The sequence below is a fragment of the Callithrix jacchus genome, chromosome 17, assembly GCF_049354715.1.
Source record: "Callithrix jacchus isolate 240 chromosome 17, calJac240_pri, whole genome shotgun sequence".
In the NCBI taxonomy this organism is placed as follows: Eukaryota; Metazoa; Chordata; class Mammalia; order Primates; family Cebidae; genus Callithrix; species Callithrix jacchus.
Genome location: NC_133518.1, coordinates 73,042,660 through 73,068,089, shown reverse-complemented (window position 1 = coordinate 73,068,089; position 25,430 = coordinate 73,042,660). Strand labels below are relative to the sequence as shown.

General features: G+C 38.0%; 1 long non-coding RNA gene and 2 pseudogenes across 2 annotated transcripts in view; 1 reads left to right on the top strand and 2 right to left on the bottom strand.

Moving 5' to 3' along the window:
- The window catches only part of LOC118148900 (uncharacterized), a 168,543-nt gene that overhangs the window by 101,005 nt on the left and 42,108 nt on the right, over positions 1 to 25,430 (bottom strand). The gene's annotated exons all lie outside the window — the stretch shown is intronic.
- LOC118149084 (U2 spliceosomal RNA) lies at positions 374 to 518 on the bottom strand (annotated as a pseudogene).
- Positions 832 to 20,808, top strand: LOC144580041 (microtubule-associated protein 1S pseudogene; annotated as a pseudogene). The gene is made up of 2 exons (XR_013528918.1): positions 832 to 1,110; positions 19,764 to 20,808. The product of XR_013528918.1 is annotated as a microtubule-associated protein 1S pseudogene (transcript).

Below are 25,430 nucleotides of genomic sequence, written 5' to 3'. Positions count from 1 at the left end.
ACAAATAACAAATAGCCAACCTGTGCCCCCACAACACTCTCAGATCTACTGGATTAATTAATCAATTACAGCATTTTTAATGTCCTCAGGAGATCCTACTGAGGACCTCAATCTAGATTTTATATATATACTGTAAGCACAATTCTAGCTTTGTAGCTTTACGAGTTGAAGAAATATCTGTATTCTCTTAGTCTCAAAAGAATACCAGTGTTTTATGTTTGGTGGTGGGTAATGGGGCATGGATTTTTTTTTCCAAAGGAGTATAAAACATTTTAAAATTCAGCCATCTCCAGAGGGTGTAGTAAACACATATGATTTTTTTTTTCTGCTGCCTTCCTGTAGTTCTGTGTAGTTACATACCTGTTATTAGTTTAAATTGTTTACCTATTCCAATTAATGCAATTTTATTGCATATAATCCTGAGACTTTTCATAAACCAATGGCATTTACAACTTGACCAAAGGAAAAATATATAGACCATTTTACACTTGATCTTAGCCAAAAGGCCGAGAAGCGATATATAGACCATTTTACACTTGATCTTAGCCAAAAGGCCGAGAAGCGATATATAGACCATTTTACACTTGATCTTAGCCAAAAGGCCGAGAAGCGATATATAGACCATTTTACACTTGATCTTAGCCAAAAGGCCGAGAAGCGATATATAGACCATTTTAAACTTCTACTGTGTTTTGGCAAACACGCACATTCACACACTCGCTGTCAGTGCAAAGAGCCCCACATAAAAATGTTTTATTAAGTACAGGCTTTAAATGTGTGGAGCTATGAGGCTACCAGTATTAACTCATGTAGAGTCCTGTTTTCTTCAAGATGTTATTGTGGAGTGAAAAGAAGTGGAAGGAAAGTCAGAGGCTCTCCTTGTGCAGAAGAATTTTGAGAAGCTCAAATACCAGCCCTGCCATAAGAATTGACCCAGAACAGGCAGACCAAGCACTTCGTTTCTTCTTGTCCTTTTCTACCCTCACTCAGTTACCTAAGTTTTGCCAGCAGCATTTGAAGACCTTCAGCAAGCTTCAGGGTCTGGAAGCTAGAAAACTTTATATCTGTCTGTGCAAAAATGGACTTTTTACCATCGACGTGAAGAGAATCGTGATTAGAGCGATTTTATGATTCGATTCTACAGATTGGAATCGGGAATATAATACACTGTGGCTATAACATCACTTCCTTTGATTTCCTTTGTTCATTAGTCCTAACATGCGTTGAGGTGTTGAGTTCATGGCCTGTGTAAAGACATCAGTCCCTCAACTGGGATAGGCAAGTAGAGTAAATGGTGAGTAGGAAATTAAATACGACCCTCAGCGCTCAGACAGCCAAAAAGACTGTTCAGGGGAAACAGAAAGAGGCCAGAGTGTTTCATGCCATGTCAGTAGCAATGGATTTAAATCCCAGGAGATTCTCAAATCACAAGCAATCTCTTTCCTCTTTTTTGCCCTGGGATTTTTGATGAATACTGAGGTTTTGAGGGAAGCTGGGGTGTTTAACCATGAAGGTGGGGAATCTCCTAAAATCTCATGAATCTTACAAGATAGAAGGAAGGGCCTAAAATAAACACAGGGTGCATCTTGCCCTCAAAACGTTTGTTACTAAAAGTGAGTTGACTAAATAAGCTGCAAACCCAGCTCAACAGAGGTAAATTTTTTGTTGGATTGAGATGATCAGCTTCTATTGTGTGTGTCTGATAGTGGAAAGAGTGTGTATGTCTGTGGGGAAATAGAACGGACCTCAGGTCTGGCTGTTTTATACATAATATCCAGACATAGCAACAATACCAATATAAATTATAAACATAAGAACATGTAGAGAAAATGATAAAAGTGACTTTAATCAAGATAAATCATTTCAAACAAAAAAACCTCAAAGAATTACCCTTCGGAATATATAAATAATCCCATATATCAATAAAACAAATTATCTGAAGATAAAAATGGATAATTGTCAAAAAAGGAATGACAATTATCCAAAAAAAAAGTTCCACAACATATATGTGGAAAAATGTTCAACATCATTAGGGAAGTGAAAACTAATGAAGTTTTATAGCCAGCAATTGCTGCAGGTTAAATAGATTAAACTGTTACAATTTAAAAATTCAAGCATTAGCAAGAATGTGAAGCAGTCCAAACCCTAATGTTCTGCTGTAATGTCAACAGGTACAACTACTTGGGAAAATAGTTTGGCATCGCCTAGCAAATGTAGCAATGTTCTTTTTTTTTTTTTTTTTGAGTCGGAGTTTCGCTCTTGTTACCCAGGCTGGAGTGCAATGGCGCGATCTCGGCTCACCGCTACCTCCGCCTCCTGGGTTCAGGCAATTCTCCTGCCTCAGCCTCCCGAGCAGCTGGGATTACAGGCACGCACCACCGTGCCCAGCTAATTTTTTGTAATTTTAGTAGAGACGGGGTTTCACCATGTTGACCAAGATGGTCTCGATCTGTTGACCTCGTGATATGTAATAACCTAGCAATAAAACTTCAAGACAAAGTTCACGTATGTGCAGCAGGAGACATGCATGAGAATATTCAAAATGATATTGTTTTTCATAGCAAAGAATAATTAACATCCAAGTGATTATCAATAGAAGAATGGATTAATAAACTATGGTACAATAAATTACTGAGCAGTATTAAAAACAAAGTGGGGTGGGGGAGGGGAGGGACAAGAAACCTACTTCTTGACTCCATTAACACAAAAGACAAAATTGACAAACAAGTTGATAAGTATTTTTAAAAAAGAAAATTGTAAAGTATAAGTTTAATTATAAGACTAATTAACTATAAATTCAGGAAGATAATTGCCTCTGGAGAGAAGATGGGAAGATATAAAGGAGGAACACAGAGACTTTCAGAGTCAATATCATTATCCCATTTCTTAAACAAGAGAGGGATACATGAGCAATAACTTAGTTATGATTCTTTACACTGTGCCTTTTGCATTATAGATTATGAATGAATTTTTTATATTTTTGAAAAAAACTTCTTTGAATAGGTGTAAATGGGAATTTGGATAGGTATAAAGAACGCCTGAGGTGGCAATGTCAGTTTGGGTATCTAATTTCTAATCTGTACAAGTCTGTTATGTGTAATCTCTACGAATAACAGATCTTCTGCCTTCCTCAATTGACTTATCTCTAATATTGGATGTAGTAGCAGCATCAGTGTTTTCCTGTAAGATATTATATTTGTTCATCACACAGCCTAACATGATTCCTGGCAAAGAATACTTGTTATATATTGTTTTGCAAATCTGTGCCTGAATGTATACAATATCACCACTTTATAAAGTGTTGCAAGTCATAAAATATGACGAAAGCCCCTTTCAATCTGTTTATATGTCTATCCTAACCTGATGCCAAATTATTACAATGATAACACAAAAACTCAAACATAAGGCTAAACACAGACATGAACAGAATAAAAAACCTAAATAAACCTCTAATCAACAAATCTATAAGTGTATTTAAGGATTACTATATCAAGCAGGATTTATTTTAGGAATGCAAAGGTAGTTTAATTTCAGCAAATATTAAGCTATTCTAATACTTTAATGGATTCAGAGAAATTGAAGCATATAATGATTCAATCAAAGGCCAAAAGAAATAAAACGTTTGACATACGCAGCGAAAATTTATTTCACTAGGTAAAAAGGGAAATGTTATATATTTCCTAATATCAAAAGCATTTTCTACCAGAAATTTAATAAAATAAATATTTAATGTGGAATGACAGGTAGATAGATAAAGATTAAAGAGCATACATTCTGACCAAAATCAAATGAGGGGAAATATAACAAAGACTCCTATTACAATTACCTTTTTAAATTGCAATGGAGTATATAGTAAATAGAAAATAGCAGAATAAATAAATAGTGTTAAACACTGGAGAAGAAGAAACAAAATGTCACTTATTTCAATTAATTTGATTTTCTGCATAGAAAATACACTCATTTAGGAGTTTAGGTGGAAAAAGGCCAACATAAACAAATCAACTCTTTCCTGGATGCCAGCTAAATTAGAAAATTTACCTGGAAAGATGAGCCATTCAGAGTAAAACTAAAACCTTCGCCAATTCAAGAATAACTTAATTATAAATATGAAGAGTCCGTCATAAAAGCAAGGACCCTTTTGCGAAAGAGATCAGCATAAATAGAAAGACATACCATATTTCTGGTTGCAAATAGTCACTACTGTTATTTAGGGTTAGAGTTAGGTTTAGGATAGAGTTAGGGGTGTTCAGTTAGCCCCTAAATAAATTTTAAGATTCAATTTACTTCAAAGCCCCAATAAAAGGTTAAAAAGTCAACAACATCCTGAGATACTTTATCTAGTAGATGTCAAAAAGCATACTTTTATCATGATAAAATCATAAGAGATAGGGTTTACCTTTCAGGATTTAAAACATACTACAATTGTATATAGTAACTAAAAGTATTAGTGAACATTTAATAAACAAATACATAGAACATAATTGAGTTCAGAATGAGGCCCAATAGTTTATAGAAAGTTAATTTATTATAAAAGTGAAATTTCAAGTTATTATCGAAAATACAAGGAAGTCAATAAATAGAGTTGACATGAAGTTAGACCTACTCTGCTCACGTAGGCCAGAAAAGAGAGGTAGGCAGATGACAGGTAGTTAGGTGGATATAGATTATAGAGTAGGTACAAATAAAAGTAACACTGTGTGAATATGTGGTAGGATTAAAATATTTTAAGGGATAATATACATGTAACTAGGTGATAGCAAAGTATGTTAAGATGCAGAATCCCAAAGCAACAAAGTGGTGAGAGAATTGACTTCACACGTATCATATGAATTACCATAAGATTTTGACATATGACAGATGTGGAGACTTGTGACGTAGATATGAAATACAGATTCATGTTCATAACCAGCAAAAATCTCTCTCTCGAATAAAAATAGGAAAGGGGCATATAATATATGCAATTAGTCATTACCTTCTTACAAGACCATTTCCCTAATAACACAAAGCACTTCTGATTCCATCTTCCACTCTTGGAAAAGGTTGTCCTTCCCAGTTTATTATAAATCCAAACATCCTTCTACTCTTTTCACTATGAAAAGATTAAGTTGACAGTAATATATTGTGCATTATGATTAATTGATGTTCACAATCTCTTTCTCTTGTTCAGAATCTCTCTGTTGCACACATACTATATGTGTGTATGTGTGTCCACTGCCTTTGCTTAGGGTCTTATGCTAACGTTAAGATATTAATTAGGAATAAATGGTGACCCTGATTTTTAAGACGGGAACATTTCAACAGATATAAATGAAATTGAAAATGTTAAACTGCAAATCCTCCTCAATCTCCTTTGCCAGCAGAAGCAATCCCTCCGCATCATATAGAAAACTAGCCATATGGGCCGGGTGCGGTGGCTCAAGCCTGTAATCCCAGCACTTTGGGAGGCCGAGGCGGGTGGATCACGAGGTCAAGAGATCAAGACCATCCTGGTCAACATGGTGAAATCCTGTCTCTACTAAAACTACAAAAAAATTAGCTGGGCATGGTGGCGTGCGCCTGTAATCCCAGCTATTCGGGAGGCTGAGGCAGGAGAATTACCTGAACCCAGGAGGCGGAGGTAGCGGTGAGCCGAGATTGCGCCATTGCACTCCAGCCTGGGTAACGAGAGCGAAACTCCGTCTCAAAAAAAAAAAAAAAAAGAAAGAAAACTAGCCATATACTGTATTGCATGAAGACATTTTAATGATCATACCCAGGGCAGGTACGTTACAACAGGATGCTCTTTCACCTCTGGGCCCACGCGTGCTACTCTCTATTGCTTCCTGTACCACAAAGTGACTTACATGCCTACGTTTGTTATTGCTGTCATGGTCTCCTCCTGATAGCCAGGCCTGACACACAGCTCAGCAGAGGGCAGATGTTGAGGCTGGGCAAGAAGCTGAGACATTCGGTTCTTCCCTCAAAGTTGGGAGGCCAAAAAGGAAGAAGGTACAAGAGCAGAGCAGAACCCAGCTAAAGTCTGTCTGAGACACAGCAGCCTCAGATCAGAACTGGGGGCAGGGTGGCAGTGGGGATCTCAGGTGTGCTGATTCACAGATGTCCTCTGCACGTGGGCTTTTGCAGCTGGCAAGGTGGATGGCTTTCGGGAAGAAGCAGGAAACGTCCTGACAAAGCAAATTTTACTGTTTCCCTGAGGCCAGGCCCTCTCACCAGGGCCTCCTCACACTGGAGAATTGTGAGTGAGAGGCTCTTTTGTCACTCCCTCCATAACACCTCCAGTATATTTAGACTCAGATGGAAGGAGCAAGGTGGGGGGATACCCCATGACCACAGCACAGCACAAGGAAGGCCCACTCTGCATCATGGTCTCACAGGCCCTCTCTTGATCACCACAGTCAGGCAGTTCCTGGCTCCTTATTCTTGGAACCTGGTTTCTTAGGTCTGAGTATGGGTTTGTTCTTTCTCGCAGGGCTCTTGTCTTTAAGACATATCTCCCTCCTTTTCCCAGCTCTTCATTCTTACCAATATTGTCTGCTTCTGGGGTCCCCCGGCTTTGACAGGTTTCGTGAAGGTTTCCTCCTTTAGAGACCACTCTTTTGCAGCCTCCTCCTCCCCCTCCTCCTCCTCCCCCTCCTCCTCCTCCCCCTCCTCCCCCTCCTCCCCCTCCTTTTCCTCCCCCCCCCCCTCCTCCTCCTCCTCCTCCTCCTCCTCTCCCTCCTTTTCTTCCTCTTCCAAGGTTAAGGCTAAAGTTTTGTAACATTTTTAGCCACTGAAGAACAGGGATTTGGAGCAGCTCAGAGTTAAAAAGTGATTGGAGGAGAAGCAGAGAAAAACATTATATTCGGCTCTGAGAGGAATCCAGGGAACACTGGTCCAGGGAACACTGGTGGAAGTTAGATTTTCAGTGTGTGAGACCAGGGATTCATGGCCTGGGAGGGAATCTAGATATTTTCTCAGAATACTGAACTGAGAGTTCAGTCCAGAACTCTCTGGTATAAAACAGAGAAAGAAAGTCTGAAAGTCCAGAACATCTCTGGTATAAAACAGAGAAAGAAATTAGAATACACAAGACAATAGGAATGTTGGAATAAACCTACCTCCCAGGGAGTTTGGAGAAAATTGTATTTTCCAAGGCATTATGAAAAATTCTTATGAAGGGAATACCAGCATCTTTCTTAAATCAATATGGTAGTTGGTTGTCTTCTGTAGTTGCTTCAAACTAGGAATAAATGGGGCTTACTTTTCATCATTATAAATTTGGGTTCCCTATTTTACTGAGAATACTATGATCCTGAAGTGGCAAATGCCACACAGTGGCACTTAATTATTCCTGGCCACATGTCTGCTATTACTGCAATAATCCACATGGACAGAGTAGTAATCAACATTTTTTAACATTCAGGAATATATGACAGCAAATAATTTTTCACAGGGCCTATAAAACAAAAATAAGCAGCCTTCTAAGATGTTATTTGATCTATGTAATCATATAAATTCTAGATCTGTGAAGATAAACCTGATTTGATTTTCCATAGTTACTGAATAAGATTGGAAAATCAGTGCTTGGGAAGTCTAAAGAAGTATGTACCTGTTTCTCTTAGAATGGAAATAGAATAAGTATATATTTGTGCCCTACGAGAAGGCTGTGGGTTCCATTCACTGGGGCTCAGGCTGGAAATAGCCAGCTGAACAGAGGACTTATCCTGGGTTGTCAGTAAACTTCTTTTCTCAGTCATCTCAATGCTTATTAATGGACTTATGAACAAAGTGTCCATTTTGGCAGCCATGAAGGCTTCATGTGGGTTCAACAACATGAAATCCCCCTCCACCATAGCTGATCTGACTGCTGCACTTGCTGAGTATCCAAATTGCCAATAACACAGGTCGGCTCCAAGCACTGATATGGCATTGTTCCCAGGAATGATGAGGGAAAAGGGGAAATCAGCCAGTCACCTAGTGATAGGTTGATTACACTGGACCTTTTCCATACTGCAGAGAACAGCAATCTGTCCTTATAGAAGTAGATATCTATTCTGAATGCAAATTTGTCTTCCTTGTGGATTTTTCCATCAGCCATCTTACACTGACAGAATGACTTACTTTCTGCCACGAAATGACACTCAGTAATACCCTCCACTATTTCACAATGGAAGACAACATCATTTTACAATGGAAGAAGACGAGAAGCTTAAGACCTTTGGCATGTATTGATCTACCATGTGTCCCATCTCCAAAGGCAATTCACTTTCTACAATGGTGAAATAGCCTACCGAAGGAAAAGTTCTAGTACCAGCTGAGGGATACCACTATGTAAGAATGAGATTCTGTTTGAATAATGTGGAATATTCTTTAAAAGAATGACAAATACATGTTAATTTCCATATAGTAAGAATACATACTTATATTTAGGGTTGAAATAAGAGTGACCCTACTCATCTAACAATACATTTACAGAATTTTTGCTTCTTTTCCTAAAACCATGAACTTGGTAAATTTAGAGTTCCTGGTGCCTACTTCCTAAGAGAGGAATATTTCTATCAGAGAACATATCCATGGCCCCCCAAAATTTGAAATCTGAGAATTTAAAATCTGAGAACATCAATCTGCCAATTTAATCTTCTTATGCTATTGAACTGTTAATCAGAGTAGACGTCTGAGGTGAACAGCTCCATTTGTCAAAGGGAATTGCACTGTTGCTACACAGTAGGTACAAGAAAGAATTTTTTTGGAGCCCAGGTGATTTATGTAAGAACATTTAGAACTTTAACATTATTAACTGATGTCCTAGTAAATCACCCCAGTGATTGTCCTGGCTTATGTTTGCTATTTAAATCTTTTGGGCAGTGATCTGCTCATGAATATTTATTCATTAAAACATCTACAAAAATTGAACAATTTTAAAAGTCTGAATACAGTTACATACAAAATGCTATGTGAATAAAAAGGAAAGGCAAGAAAAGAAGTAAGGTTTTAATCTGAGCTTTAAAATACAATAAAAGAGTTGACAAGGTACAATCCAAAGTGTATGACAATAAAAGACATAGAGAAATAAAATGGGCTAGAGTGGTTGAGGCAGACAAGTTGTTTGGTGTGCCCCAACCATTTTATGTCTACAATAGCAGATGGGGTGGACAGGTAGGTCTAAAGCCTTCTGTTATGCTCTCTGGACTACATCCCGAAGATGATAAAGAATCATGCAGAGAAGTGACATAATCAGATATGCATTTTAAAAAGATGTTTAGAAGCAAGCACCTTGGAGGATAATAAATATTCGTTGAATGAGTAAATAACTGAAGGAATAAGATTACAGCTAGGAGGTTGTTAAAATTGTTCAAGGAAGAGATGCTGAGACCTGGAAAAACTTTCTACAGTATATATATTTATATGATATTGAATCTATATCCAATCTTTCATGGCCTTCCATCAGGAATAAAATAAGGTGGGTAATACCAGACATGGTTGTCAATTCCAGATTCTTCCATGCAATCTCTCAAAGAATACCTATATAAGAAGAGCATCTAGAAGTTAAAACAGAAAACAAAAACAAACCAAAAGATGTTATCTCTATTCTAACTTTAAAAATACAATGATAAAAGGTTTACTTTTCTGTCTAAATGTTTGATGAAAGTTCTTGTCAACACTGCACCTAGATTGGCCCCATGCTACACAAAACTAGCAGCATTATTCTTTATAGTAAAAATATAATTACAGTAATATTGGCTAGGAATACCTACATATTATTGAATTACAGGTTCTAGGCAGATAGTTCAAAGAATCGAAAGGTCTTAGAATTACTCATACATGGCAATGTGAATTGCAGTTACATTGTCACTTTTTGCCCTTGTAAATACATTTAGTATAAAGTCTAGGGAAAAGCCATTTGATTTTATCTTACATTTGGCAGAGATAGGGGGTGACCATCATAATTAAGATGGGCAACAGCAACATTTATTTTCTATTATCATCAATGCTTGCCATGATAATATTTGAACAGCATGCTGATAGCTTGGTTTGAAGCATGCAGTACGTGTTCTCCCACAAAGTAGAATTTCCATAGGCCAATCACTTAACCCCGCTGAGCTGCACTTCCTAAAATTGTCAAAGGAGGGCAATAATACTTGCAGTGTATTTAAGAGGATTAGAAATTGACTTCAGTGGCTAAGCAAAATTCCTACTGCAGAACTATTATTTAGGCTTAAATCTTGCAGAGACAATTTGTAAAGTGAGATTCCATTTATTTCAAACATGAGTCTAACATGTGGTTCTAAGCAGCCTCTAGAAAGGCCAACCTCTTGTTATTCGTGTGCTTATGTCAGCCCCTCCCTTTGAGTGAACACTGGCCTTGCTGCTTGTTTCTAAACCAATATAATATGGTACGAGTGGTAATTTATTGTGCAGTAGTAGTAATATACATGTAATACATATGCATATGAAAATTTGCATTGAAAAGACTCTAAACTTGTTCGTCAGTACAATGGGAAATAGATTATATCTGTACAATGGAACACAATACGGCAATCAATGAAATAAAAATATGGGGTTTAAGCAAAATGTAGACGACACAAACACAATATAGAGCAGAAGAATGAGACACAAGGATATACATGGGAGGTGCGATTTACATAAATTTTAGAAACATGAAAACTTATACTATTTAGAGACTGTGCTCGAGGTAAATGGCAAGAAAGGCAAAATGATAATTATGTGACTATTTAATATTGTACCAGAGCCTCCAATAAGCCCAAAAAATATTGTAAGCCTCTTAAGAATGTAAGCTTGTTCATTTCACTAGGCATAACTGATTTGATCCCAGATGTTTTATAAGCCTATAGATTTAGTTGTTAATTTGTAAAAACAAAAAAAGGAAAACAAAACAAAACAATGATAATCATGATTTCATTTCTGTCTGGCAGAAAAGATAATCCCCAAAGTTAGGCTTTTTTATTATACATAAGTAATGTAGGGCATAAGTTATTTCATTTTATATCTAAGTTAGTAATCTTACTGGTAGCCAATATCTTGTCAAAAATTAAAAAAAAATAAGGTAAATTTTATCTAAATAACTACTTTATATGTTGGAAACAGTACTGACCGAGTCCCTCAGGAAGGCATGTTGGGACCTGATTTATAATGGAATTATAGGAACATTGCTGAATTTTGGTAATCTTAGTCATAGTTGCTGCAAGTAAACCCTAGTGACAGTGACGTGGATGGTTCTTGATGCTGACCTCAGAGTCAAAGAGTTGATGCTGGCCATTCACATATTTATTCAAGATAGACAGGTTTCAAAACAAAGAAACAAAAAAAAACAAAAAGCAGCTCTGGAGGCCTGACAAACTTCTAGATAGAAGCTAATCCTCCTTCCTAAATGTCCTGTTACTCTAAAGAATTTTAGGTTTGTTAATTAACATTTCCTAACCATGAGTCAGGACCACTAGGTGGGAAACACACTACAGAGGCTCAGGTTCAGGGACCACTGGAACTAGTTTATACCAAACTGTGTTTACCATGAAAATTTGCTTTTAAATGTCTTCTCCATAGATAAACCCATACAGCAAAAGATGAAAAATTACTTATTATGTACAATGTCCACTATCTGGGTGTTGGGTATACAAAAGCCAAGGCTTCACCACTACACAATATACCCATGTTTTAAAACTGCTCTGTTAGCTCCTTGATCTATAAAAATCTATTTTAAAAATGGCAGGCCAGGCACGGTGGCTCACACCTGTAATCCCAGCACTTTGGTAGGCCAAGGCGGGCAGATCACTAGAGAAAGAAATCCAGACCATTCTGGTCAACATGGTGAAACACCATCTCTACTAAAAATACAAAAAAAAAAATTAGCTGTGCATGGTGGCAGGTGTCTGTAGTCCCAGCTACTTGGGAGGCTGAGACAGGAGAATTGCTTGAACCTGGGAGGCGAAGGCTGCAGTGAGCCAAGATCGCGCCACTGCACTCCAGCCTGGCACCTGGTGACAGAGAAAGACTCTGTCTCAAAAAAAAAAAAAAAAAAAGGCAAATGTAAGCATGTTTTCTTTCTTTTCCTTCCCTCTCTCTCTTTTATCCTTTCTTCTTCCCTCTCTTCCTTCCTTCCTCCTTCCCTTCCTCTTTCTTCCTTCCTTCCTTTCTCCCTCCCTTCCTCCCTTCCTTCCTTTCTCTCTTTCTCTTTCTTTATTTCATTCTTTCTCTCTTTCCTTCATTTTCTTTCTTCTTTTGCTTTCTCTTTCTTTCTTTTCCTTTTCTTCTCTTTTCTTGACAGGGTCCCACTCTGTTGCCCAGGCTGACTGCAGTGGCCAATCATGACTCACTGTAGCATCAACCTCCTTTCCTCCCACCATGTCCAGCTAATTTTTCCATGTTTTGCAAAGATGGGGTTTCACCATGTTGCCCAACCTGGTTTCTAACTACTGGGCTCAAGTGATTGGTCCATTTTGGCCTCCCAAATTTCTGAGATTACAGGCTAGAGCCACCACACCTGGCCAGCATGCTTTCTTAAATAGTCAGAAAAAAAGAAATGTCAGTGGTTCCAGAAATACTTTTGGTAAATTTGACTGTTCATGTATGCTTAATTCTAAGCTTATGTCTAGTTTTTCTTACCTTCAAAGATTGTAGAAAACAATTGTCTAAACTAGAAATTGACTAGTGAAATTAAACATCTTTTCATGTGCTTATTTGCCAAGTCTATATCTTATATAGTGAAATGTCCCTGTCTGTTGCTCATAATCTAATTAGATTGCTTTTTAATAATAGCTTTAGAGAATTCTAACTTATACATATTATAGATGAGTTCTGGTTTACAAATATTTTCTCCTAGTCTGTCTCTTATCTTTATTATCCTAAGGGGTCCTTTGCAAAGACAACTATTTAATTTTGAGGAAGTCCAGTTTCCCAAGTATTTATTTTATAGATCATGCTGGTAGTTTCATGTCTAAACTTTATGCCCTGAAGATTTTCAGCAAGCTTTCTTTCAACAAGCTTTATGCCCTAAAGATTTTTCTTCTGTGTTTTCTTATAAAAGTTTCACAGAGTCACATTTAATATTTAAATCGATAAGTTAATCTGAGTTCATTCTTATCCAGTGTGAGATTTAAAATGAAGTTTATCATTTTGGCTGTAGCTGCTATGATGTGAATATTTATGTCATCTCCCCCAAATGTATATGTTGAAGCATAATCACCAAGGTAACAGTATAGAAGATATAGTCCTTTGGGAGGTAATTAAGTTATAGGCCTCTACTGTCATAAGTTAATGTCCTTATAAAGGAGATGAAAAGAAACCTGTTTGCCCTTCTGCCATGTGAGGGAACAGAAGGCACCAAATGTAAAGAAGGGGCCCTCACCATACACTGAGTCTGCTTGTCCTGATCTTGGACTCCCGAGCCTCCAGAACTGTGACCAGTAAAGTTCTATTGTTTATAAATTACCTCATCCAAAGCATTTTGTTATAACAGGTTATAATAACTCAAATAGACTAAAAGCTTCAACATCCTTTGTTGAAGCGACTATCTGTCCAGTGTTGAATTCAACATTGAAGTCAAAAATCAGTTAGTGATACAGCCCAATTTTCATCTGTTGATGAATGCATACACAAAGCATGGTATATCTATACAATAAAATACTATTTGACCATAAAAAATGAAATATTTATACTTGGTACAAGGTGATTGAAACTTGATGACATTATGCTAGGTAAAAGAAGCCAGTCACAAAAGATCACATTTCATTTATGTGAAGTGAAGAGACAGAAAATAGATTTGTCGTTGCTGAGGGGTGCAGGTGAGGGAAATGGGAATGTAGTGGGGGGGGGTATAACAAAAGGCTACAAAGCTTCCTTTTGAGGTGATTAAAATGTTATAAAACTGACTGATGCTGGTTGCACATACATGTGAATATTCTAAATCAATTGTGCTGTATATGTAAATGGGTGAATTGTTAAGTATTGCACTATATCTCAATGAGGCTGTTTAAAAAATGAGTTATCCATACTTGTATAAAGCTATTTAGGGATATTCTATTATTTTCCATTTACCATGTTATCTGTCCCTTCAATCTTGGCTACTGTAGTCTTATAATAATGTTGAAATCAGATAGCATTGGTTCTCCTACTTATTCTTTTCCAGAACTTTTGCTATTTTACTTCCTTGCCAATTCATCTAAATTTTAAAATAATCTTGTCTCTGTGAATAAAATAATGTTGAGATTTTATAGCAATAGTTTCTAATTTGTATGTCAATAGAGGAATAATTGATATATATTTTACTATGTTAGGTTTTCCAATAACTGGACACAGTATGTCTCTCTCTTTACTTAGATCTTCTTTATTTTTTAACAGCATTTTGTCGTTTCTATCCCAGAAATTCTGTATATGTTTTCTTAGATGTATAATAGGAGTATCACTTTTTTGGACCTGTTGTAAATGGTATTATATTTTAAATTTCAGTTTTCAGGTTTTCATTGCTAGTTTATAGAAACACAATTGAGTTTTCTATATTGGTCTTGGATCCTGTGAACTTAATGAATTCACTGGTAACTCTAGGAGTTTTTTATAGATTCTTTTTCTTGCCTTATTATGCTGGTTAGAAGTATCTCTCTTAAGAGGCAGAGAGATAGAGAGAGAGAGTCTCCTGACTATTACTATGTCACAGAGTAGTGAAGTTCCAAGAAAATGTTCTCTCTGTGTTTATTTCAGACAGCCATGTGTCCCACAGAAGCACTTCAATTCTATACCTCGTAATCTCTTATTCCCATGCCGTGAGGTTCAAATTCTTTCCCACACTAGATAAATTGAAGGTAAGTTACAGACACTGAAAGTTTCTGAATAGGGATGCTTTACTTGAAGAAAAGGTACATTTTGAAGCTACAGGAGCCTTCCAAATCCATGGGGAAGAGCCGAGTCCAACATGTAAAGGGTCTGAATGACGCGCATCTGAGCCACTGGTAACTCCTAAAAATAAGCAGCAAGACAAAGTCCAATAGAACTACCACTTACTGTTTTAAGTAAATAAACAAACATATTTTTAAACCAAACTGCTTGCTTTTTGAGCAGGTTAAATGGGATGGTCTAAGAGAATAGTACAAGTAGGTTTTGGAATAGGGCAGAGTAGAGAGACAATCATTTTCCCACACCTTTCTTTTTTCTATTTGGGATTGAAACCGAGCTCATAAGTCAAAAGGTCAATGACACAGAGACAGATCCTAAATGTTGCCATAGAAGCTGATGTCCAATCTGCGTGAATTCAGTTCACACCCCCTTGGTCTCCATCAATCTATTCCTGATGACCAGAAAATAGATTGGAGTTCGAAAAGACCATATGAATCTTATTGTCTTCCCTTCAGAACCTTTGCTTCCCTGTTTTTCCCTCTTCTATCTTGTCTGCGTCTACATCCCAGTATCTTTCTGAAAGGCTGCAGTGAGGGAAGATGTAGAGCAAACTGATAAAATGTGATATAAATTCACGTTTTGAGAAAGGCCATCTGCCTTCAAATATGGCTGTCCAGTCCTTCATAATCCACAGGGGCATTAAGCAAGTGAGACATGAGCTGTAAGTACCATTTCACCACTGGACCAGAGGCAAAAAATTAGCTTAAGGAGAGCCAAGAAGATGCAGTCTGGCAACAAATAGAACATATCAGAATCAAAGGTACAGTGGATGCTGGAAGCAGACAGTACCACAGAAGAGGGTATAGATGAATGGCCTAGAAATTTCATATTGTCTTTATAGGTTGGTATTGGCTGGAGAAAGGTTAATAAGATATAATAGCAGACACCTGTTTTAATGTTCAAGGATATTGATTCATCACTTTTTGTGTGATCTATAGATCTGTAGTCAATTTTAAATAATAAGTTCAAATTCATTTCAAAAGTTTTGCTCACAATCTGGTTCTTGTCCTGTTTGACAATTTCTTTGAAGTCTATCAATATTAATCCTGCATCAGAAAATGTTTTCTCTTTATGCATCTGTACATCCGTATGTATACACACACACACAAATGCACAGGCACACACACAAATATGCACACAGGGAGAGGGAGAGAGAGAAAGAGAGAGATGTATCCCTCATCCCTTCTTTTCCTCTCTCTGCTTTCTTTTAGGATGACTTCACTCCAACCTAAATACAGAATCCTAAAGGATTGTGCTTCCGTTTTCAGTAATTTGTAAAATCAATAGTGAAATTACTAAAAATAGCCTCCCAACTTTTATCTGTCTCCTGGGTCCTTTCATCACAAAACAGCTGTTAATGAATCTTATAAAAGGGCTTAGTGAACATTAATGTTAGACTACCTGCAATGATGTGTTAATTAAAATTAAGTTTCTTTTTCATTTAGGAGGTGATAGGAAAGAAAATTTTACACAGGCAAAACATCACTGTGAATTTTAATTAAAATAAATTTAAAAGTGGGCACATTTCATATAATCACAATTGTCAAGACCTCCTGTAGACAGCCTGCCTCCCTGATTTGATCAGAAGTAGTGCATTACAGCGGAGGGTGACTACATGCCATAGAGCAGTCTCTCATTTCTTGGTATCAGCATACCAGTGTCACTATAATTATGAGTTTAATATTTAAAATTTGTTGATTTCATATTTGCATGCATGGATGCTAACTAAAATTAATTAATTTTAATTGCACACACCAATTACAACATCAGACTCATTTTCCAACATACTATTCCTCACTGATTACGTATCCTGTAAGATTGCTTTAATTTTTAATTTTGTACGTTAAAGTCAAATAATAATATGTATTTCTAATTAAGCTCACTCACATATCTCACTGCTGATTAAACCATGTTTTAATATTTTATGACATGAGTCACCTTTAATTTCCCCATTTGGAAAGCTCCCGCCTCTCTGTGCTTGTTTTCCTTGTCTCCTATATCAGAATATGAGATCTAAGAGCGTTTTCTTTCCTGTTTCTGTTTTACAGCTGAGAAATGTTCTAAATTTTTGCTCAGAAAATGAAGATGAAGGAAGAGAGTAAACAGCTTTAAAATGATAAGGGAAATTTATTCAGTTATTCCATGTATATAAATGTTGTTTTTATAGGTTACCCTATGCTTCCCTGTCATTTTCAGAGAGTTAAACATTGTATTTTAAAAGTTCTATGATCAAATCTTAGACAAACATAATATAAATATTTCTGACAACAACAAAGTTATGACTATAACATTATAACTTGATCTTTCCTTTTGCAACAAGAATGATAAAACAATAAAATTAACATTTGGTAAGTACCACATGTAGAGCTTCACAATTATTATTTTATTGTGTCCTTATAAACTGCCAGAACTGAGAAGAAATATAAAAACACAGCCAAAAGAACTGAGGACCAGAAAGGTTAAGAAAAAGTGTGCCAGAGCATCCTGTTTCTAGGGAGCAGAGCCAGGTTTCAAAGCCAGCTCTTAAAAGCCCATTCTATTCTATTATAGTCCCACACTGCCTTTCGTCTTTCTAAACTAATTAGCTGCCCTAAGGTATCTTTTAAAATACATTTGGATTCTAAGGTATTGTCATCAATTTAGTGCTTTAGGATATGTTAGTGAAAGTCCTTTGGGCACCACATTATTAGTGGCAGGCCCTTTACCACCTTTGTCCTTCCTTTTCCTTCACGTCCCTGCCTCCCTCATTCCATACTCATGTCACTTCAAGTCATGAAGGAGAGGAGAATTAGAACAACCAAGAGGAAGTAAGTTCAGTCTTTATTAAACTTGTGATGATTCTAGCTTTCTATCATGAATTATTCCATAACACATATTTAAATGCTATGAATAAGGTGATTCTTGGTTAGATAAAATAATAAGAGGACAACGATGAAAACAAATGAAAAAGTGAATTAAGAAAACCACACAAAAATGTGGTTGCTATGTTTAAAAAGAAAAATGAAAGAAAAAAACAATTATTGTTTCAAAGAGTGAATATGTGGTACCAGGAAACTGACTAAATTGAAGTTTCAAAAAGTACATCACAGAGCAAGAAAGAGGAGAATAAAAAGTCAGACTGTATCAAAATTAAAAATTTTGTGCTTTAAAGGACATTGTTTAAAAAACAAAAAGGGTGGAAGAAATATCTGCAAATTATATATCTTCAGATTTTATATGTATGATGAGTCTATTATCTATAATACTTAAAGCATATTTATGACTCAATAACAAAAAGACAAACAAGCCAACTGAAAAATGGGCAAAAGGCTTGAATAGACATTTCTTCAAGAAAAACCAGCAAACCAACAAACACATGACAAGATACTCAATGCAATTAGTCATTAGGGAAATACAAATCAAAACCACAGTGAAATACCTCTTTACGTCCATTGGAATTGTGATAAATAAAAAATAAAATGAAAATACAAATGTTTGCCAGGATGTAGAGAAATTAGAAACCTTGTACATTGCTGGTGGGAATGTAAAATATTACAGCCACTGTGGAACACCCTTTGGAGGTGCCTCAAAAAGTTAAGCTTAGAATTACCATATGACCCAGTAATTCCACTCCTATGAATATACCCAGGAGAATCGAAAGAAAAACTGAAAAATACATATAATGACATGTTCACAGAGCATTATTTGCAATAGCCAAAATGCAGAAACAACCATGTCCATTAATGAATTAATGGATAAGCAAATTGTGGAATGTTCATAAAATAAAATATTATTCAGCTATAAACAAGAATAAAGTACTGATTAATGTACAACATGGATAAACCATAAAAACTGTGTGCTAAGTGAAAGAAGGCAGACACATCGTATCACATATTATATGAGTGACTGCTTAGTGTGTACAGGTTTTCTTTTGAGATGATGAAACTGTTTTGGAATTAGGGAGAGTGAGAGTGGTACAAGATTGTAATTATATTAAATGCCACTGTATTTTGTCCTTAGAATGGTTAATTTTACTATATGTGAATTTAATTTTAATTAAAAAAGAGAAAAAGAAAAACAAGAACAACTATGTGATTTATACCAGAGAAGAAAACACATACACAATGAGCTAATAGATGGAAAGGGATTAGATAAACATTTTATATTAGATTTATTCTTTTTAACAATGAACAAATCACATACACATTTTTTTTTTTTTTTGTACTAAGCACTTTACATGGTTTATCTCAGGAAATTTTTCAAAAAGGGAGGTGTCTTTTATCTCCATTTTACAGAGAAAGAAACTGAGGCACAGAGTGGCTATGCCGTGCGCCAAGGCTGGGTGTAAAGCTGGGAAGTCCGGCTCTGACCTCAGCTGCTCTGGGATGGAGCGGGTGGGGAAAGGGGCAAGGCGTGGCTGCCCCAGGAAGAGGTGTCAGGGCAGGCTGGGGAAACCCCGAAACCAAACGGCCCAGAGAGGGAGCAAGCGCAGGTTAAAAAATTAAACTGAAATCAGAGCAAAGGCAGCACATGCTGTTCCGGGACGGGGTGGGGCCCTGCGGTTTCACATGCGCTGCTCCCTGGGGGGCCCGCCCGTGCTCAGGTGCTCACTCAGCGTGGAGCCCAGCTGCGCTGGAGTATTATTTCAGGAGTGCTGGGAGGTGAGCGGAGGTCTCTGAGCCTCAGGTCGCAACTTCAGAGAGGGGGCACTGGGATGTCAGAAAAATCAGCCAGTGGGGATGCGGGTCCTTGAGCTGACCAACAGCACCAGCCACCCAATCTGGCCCCACTCTTCCCAGGGGCCCGGCCACCCTGCCGCCCGCTGCACCTGCTGGGAAGGTGACACCCCTGGTGGGTTGTTCCTGCTCCATCTCGCAGGACGGCAATTGGACACCACTTAGAGGAACAGGTCTGATGGGCTGTGTGATTTGCTCTGGGTGGCTGAGGACGGCAGGGGCCCCATTGGGCCTCCCAGGACAAAGAAAGACTGTCCCATTAGCAGTCACAGGAGTGTCGAGACGCCACCCACGTCAGTCAGCGAGTCCCTGCCCACGCTGTCTGACTCAGACCCTGTGCCCCTGGCTCCCGGTGCCGCAGACTCGGATGAGGACACAGAGGCCTTTGGAGTCCCTCGCCATGACCCTTTGCCTGACCCCCTCAAGGTCCCCCCACCACTGCCTGACCCATCCAGTATCTGCATGGTGGACCCAGAGATGCTGCCCCCCAAGACAGCGAGGCAGACGGAGAACGTGGGCCGCACCCGGAAGCTGCTGACGCGCCCCACCTCACGTGCTGCCACCCCCAAAGCCACTCCAGTGGCTGCTGCCAAAACCAAGGGCCTTGCTGGTGGGGACCGGGCCAGCAGGCCACTCAGTGCCCGGAGTGAGCCCAGTGAGAAGGGAGGCCGAGCACCCCTGTCCAGAAAGTCCTCAGCCCCCAGGACTGCCACTCGAGGCCCACTGGGGTCAGCCAGCAGCCGGCCCCGGGCATCAGCCACCCCTGCCAAGTCCCCGGTCTACCTGGACCTGGCCTATCTGCCCAGCGGAAGCAGCGCCCACCTGGTGGACGAGGAGTTCTTCCAGCGCGTGCGCGCGCTCTGCTACGTCATCAGTGGCCAGGACCAGCGCAAGGAGGAGGGCATGCGGGCTGTCCTGGACGCGCTGCTGGCCAGCAAGCAGCAGTGGGACCGTGACCTGCAGGTGACCCTGATCCCCACCTTCGACTCGGCGGCCATGCACACGTGGTATGCGGAGACGCACGCGCGGCACCAGGCGCTGGGCATCACAGTCCTGGGTAGTAACAGCATGGTGTCCATGCAGGACGACGCCTTCCCCGCCTGCAAGGTGGAGTTCTAGCTGCCACCCACACGCCCCACACCCACCACCCGCCCTGCCCCTAGACTCAGTCACATCAGAAATAAACCATGATTGCACTAAAAAAAAAAAAGGATTGACTGAAAATTTTTTTAAAGTAGCAAACCTATAAAGAGGAAGGTTCGTGTCTGTCAGAGGAATGTAATATTCACTGTGGCTTCACATTTTTTTTTAAATCTAGTAATAAGCAATGGCCACTGATTGCTCTGGGGAAGTCTATGATAATGACCGTTACAGTAGCTGATATATCCTTACATAGAGTTTTACAAAGCAAAAAAAAAAAAAATACTTTCACAGATAATTTGCTCCTCATAATAGCTTTGTCAGAAAATCAGGGATTATTAACATTTTCTGTTAGAGAATGAGAACTAGAGTGGCTCATATGACTTACAAGTATTAACACATCTAACAGATGCTAACAATGTGTCAGAACCCCAAGACTTTAGAACCCCTATCTTGCCCTGCAGATACAGGTATGGGAATACTGTAGTTCTACTTTATCTTGATATAATTCTGAGGATAGACACAGAGAACATGGAGACAGACAACTAGTTTCTTCTTTATTTGCTTTATGTCTGACTTTCTATCTCCCTCATTTTGAGGACCAAGAGTAGTGATGGGGTTCCAGAAACAGTAAAGCCAGAGAGACACAGAAATTACCTAACAGCAAAGTATCAGAAAGCATGTTTAAGAAACAGATGGGTTGAATGAAGTATATATCTGAACATGTTATGCAGGAGAGAATAAACAGATACAAGTTAAAGCCTGAAAATGAAATCTCAAAGGGAATGGGATATATATGAAGTCTTCCTTCAGTTTGAGGTGAGGCAGTGCATAGAGCATGCTGACCCATGCTTTCCTTCCTTCCATCCGCCCTTCCTTCTCTCTTTCCTTCCATCCTTCTTTCTCTTTCCTTTTCTTTCCTCTCCTTTCTTTTCCTTCCTTCCTCCCTTCCCTTCCCTTCCTTCCCTTCCCTCCCCTCTCACCTCTCCCCTCCCCTCCCCTCCCCTTCTTTCCTCTCCTTTCCTTTCTTTTGAGATGGAGTCTTGCTTTGTTGCCCAGACTACAAGGTAGTGGCATGATCTCACCTCACTGTGACCTCCTCCTCCCAGGTTCAAGCAACTCTCCTACCTCAGCCTCCCGAGTAGTTGAGATTTCAAGTGCACACCACTACACTCGGCTATTTTTGTGTTTTTAGTAGAGATAGGATTTCACCATGTTGGCAGGCTGCTCTTGAACTCCTGACTTTGGGTGATCCACCTCTCTCAGCTTCCCAAAGGGCTGGTATTACAGGTGTGAGCCCCTGCTCCTGGCCTGACCCATGCTTTTCTAAGGCTCAACTTACCATCTGGAAAATGGGACTAATAACAGTCAATCCTATGTTATTTTTCTGCATATAACGAGAAAATAGATATACACTTTACAAGACAAAACTGTAAACTATAGAGTTAATTATTTCCTGTCAGTTCATGTACAGAATGTCAGAGAAAATATAAACACTCTAGGTAGGGCAAGCATAACCTGTGGGAGAGAAAGCATCAAAATGCTAATCCCTGAATTGAAATTTTTAGAGCTAAGTATTTGCATATAGCTTAAAATCTCTTCAAAAATAGCTGGGATGCATTTAGTTACTTTAAAAAATCCCATATTGGGTTGTTATTAATTTATTATAGATGAGGCAATGTTAGTTCTCTTCTGCATTGTGCCAAAGGCACTGGTAGAAAATTTTGAGTGTTTTATATTCCATAGAATATGCATAGCAGAATCAATAATAAATAGCATTTTCCACAGTGTCGTGTATGAGCCACTCGCTCAGAAAGCAGACTTATTCACTTTTGGTGAGCTAAAAATACCTTGGTGACAGGTTTTAGGAAAGAAAGGAAAAGAAGACTTAAGTGTTCATTACCCAAGGGTAGAAACTTGCCTGAGTGGTCTACATTGCCCTTCATTATCTCCTCTCAATAATGCCAAACATTAAGACCCCAGCACAGTTTAGTACACATTCCTATGACATCCCTTCCCCAATGCAGTGTAGCTTTTATTTTTACAACAAAATGTCAATGTTAAACACTTCTATTTCTCCCTCCAGAAAATTCTTGAGCAACCTGGGGTAATATAAGACACAGAAGTTTATTAATAATAAGATAAAATAGTTTTTAAATGAAGAAATGCAAGCATCTTAGTGAGTTTCTGCACGTGAGCGACATCAATAGAATCAGTGTGCTGAGTGTCTGCTTCCATAAGGGTTTGTCTGAACACATAAACAGCTAAGTGGATTACTGTATCACTAGCATATTTCTGTAGCACTTTGCCATTTCCACAGGAATTACCAAAGAAAAAGCAAATTCCATAGGACATGGAATCATGAAGCGGAACATAACCTGTTTGATAAACTAATCAAGAATTTAAAGCTTGTAAACATTAGAGTTAGATGACCTTTAATGATTCTATGATGTGACAAATACAAAATTCTAATTTAGAACTATTTGTGTACCCTACACGATATTAAGTGTTTACAATTAGGTTGACAAAATAAGCTAAATCCCCCAGATTTTAAATCTGAATTTGAAGGGTTAATATGAGGTTTTGATAGCAGGCAAGGGGGGGAAATGAGTCTTCCAGAAAACAAAAAAAAAGCGCTTCAAATCTCATAACTTCCAAATCCTGCATGAAAATCTGCAAGTGAAGCATGACCACCGAAGCAAATAAAAACAATGCAATGAGATCACCAGATATATTTTAAATACGTGAGCTAAAAAAAGAAATAAAGTCATAAAAGGTTTAGAGGCTGTATAACTTGTATTGGAAAATGTCTGGTTTTGTGGGAGTAAGTGGTGGGAGTAAGTTAGCACCTCAAACATTGAAATTTAAGTATTGCCTCAAAAACTCATTTAGTGGGTGACCTTAGACAATAAGATCTTTTCTTTATTTGAACTTCAGTTTCTACCTACATATGAAGGAGGTGATAAGTAACATCACTGTCTGCCCAACAGCGTTATTGACAAGATGACCTCAGAAAGTACGTAGCAAATTTCCTTGCCAATAAATTTGTGTGTGTTTGTGAAGTATTAAGAGTAATCACATATGTGTTGTCTATGAGGTTAAAGGTAAATTTATATGTCTGAGTCAATAAGATTGATTTAATTCAACTCATGTCTTATGAAATTTTCAAGAACTAAACAAGAAGGCTTATCTCCATCCAATCTGTTTAAAATTACACATGCACAACTAAATATAGCTTTTGCCTTGTTGAAAAACTAGACCATAATTTGTTTTTCTATTTGGTATATACTGAGTTAAAAAAAAATAAAAAGGAAAAATCTGAATGCAAGTAGCGCAACCCAGTATTCATTGTCAAATGTGAATTTATATGCTGTTTATACTGATGATTGTTGCATTTAAGAAGAAGGTAGAGCCAGTTTTCTGAGTTTCTTCATTCCCTTTCTGTGTAAACTTGAGCAAGTTAGGGGATTTTTGCATTTCCTATTTATTTATTGTCATTTTTTAACTGACATAATAATTGAACGTACTTACGGGGTACATAGTGATACAGCTTCAAGGGGTGGTGTGTGCCTGTAGTCCCAGCCACTTTGGTTACATAAGTTAATACAATATATAGAAAGGGCTTAGAGTCTACTTGAAGCATAAGTAATCTACAAATTTGTCTATTAACTTAATCTGAGGAATGTTACTGATTCAAACATTGTTTTCTCTCTATAATGGAGAAAGTAGAAAAAAAGCAATAAGAGGTCATATTTCCAAACAGCTTGAAGCCTACAGTGCTGGTGGATCTTTATGGAGGAATGAGTTTTAGATTATTCCTAAATGTAATTTCAAGTGGGGAATGTTATCAGACCAACTAAGGACAGAGTAAAAGTGTTGGATCTAGAAGATGCTGGGCAATAAAAAATGTTTTTAGTAGAGAAAATCACTGCTCAATATATGTGCCTGGAAAGAAAATTATTGCCTTTGACCAAGAATATTCACATTTGTACTTCAAAAACATGACTGATACAATTGGCAAAATGGGCTGAATAAAAATGATCTTTTGGGATGTTTATTTTTACTTTCTCTGTACATTCATGCAGCAGCACAGAAGTCTCTGAGCTGTCTCATTATAGAAGCAACTCAAACTATTTTACTTAAGGGTACACAGAGCTAGCAAGGGCAGAGATATCCAACATATTTCTTTTTTATTGAAGGGTTATTTGTAAATTGTCAAATCAGTAAAGTATGAACTTAAAATATCACATTTCCAAAAGCACAGGTACTAAGAAAATGTGGGCAACAGTGCTTCTTCACAGATTTCAAAAGAAGTGGCTTGATTTGTTTCTTTTAATCTTGAGTTCCAGGCACTTTGGCAATTACATGAAAGCACTTGGTTTGGAAATCTGGCGAACATTTCATCTCAGGTTCAAAAACAATCTGCTATTGTAAATTCCACAAATTTCATCTATCTGGTACAAAGCACAGCACAAGTCATGTGTTTGAAGATATAAAACACAGCTAAATAGATGAAATGATGGTAATGTTTACAAAAAATTAGGCCATAATATCCTGAAAACTGTTTGAACCACTAGGAAGGAAGATAACATTCCTATGAAGAGATCCTTGTAATTGAGGAGTCAATCATCTCTTTCTGAAAGATTAACAGAGAAAGATTCTGCTCTGAAAGTGCCTATGCATCTGATTTTT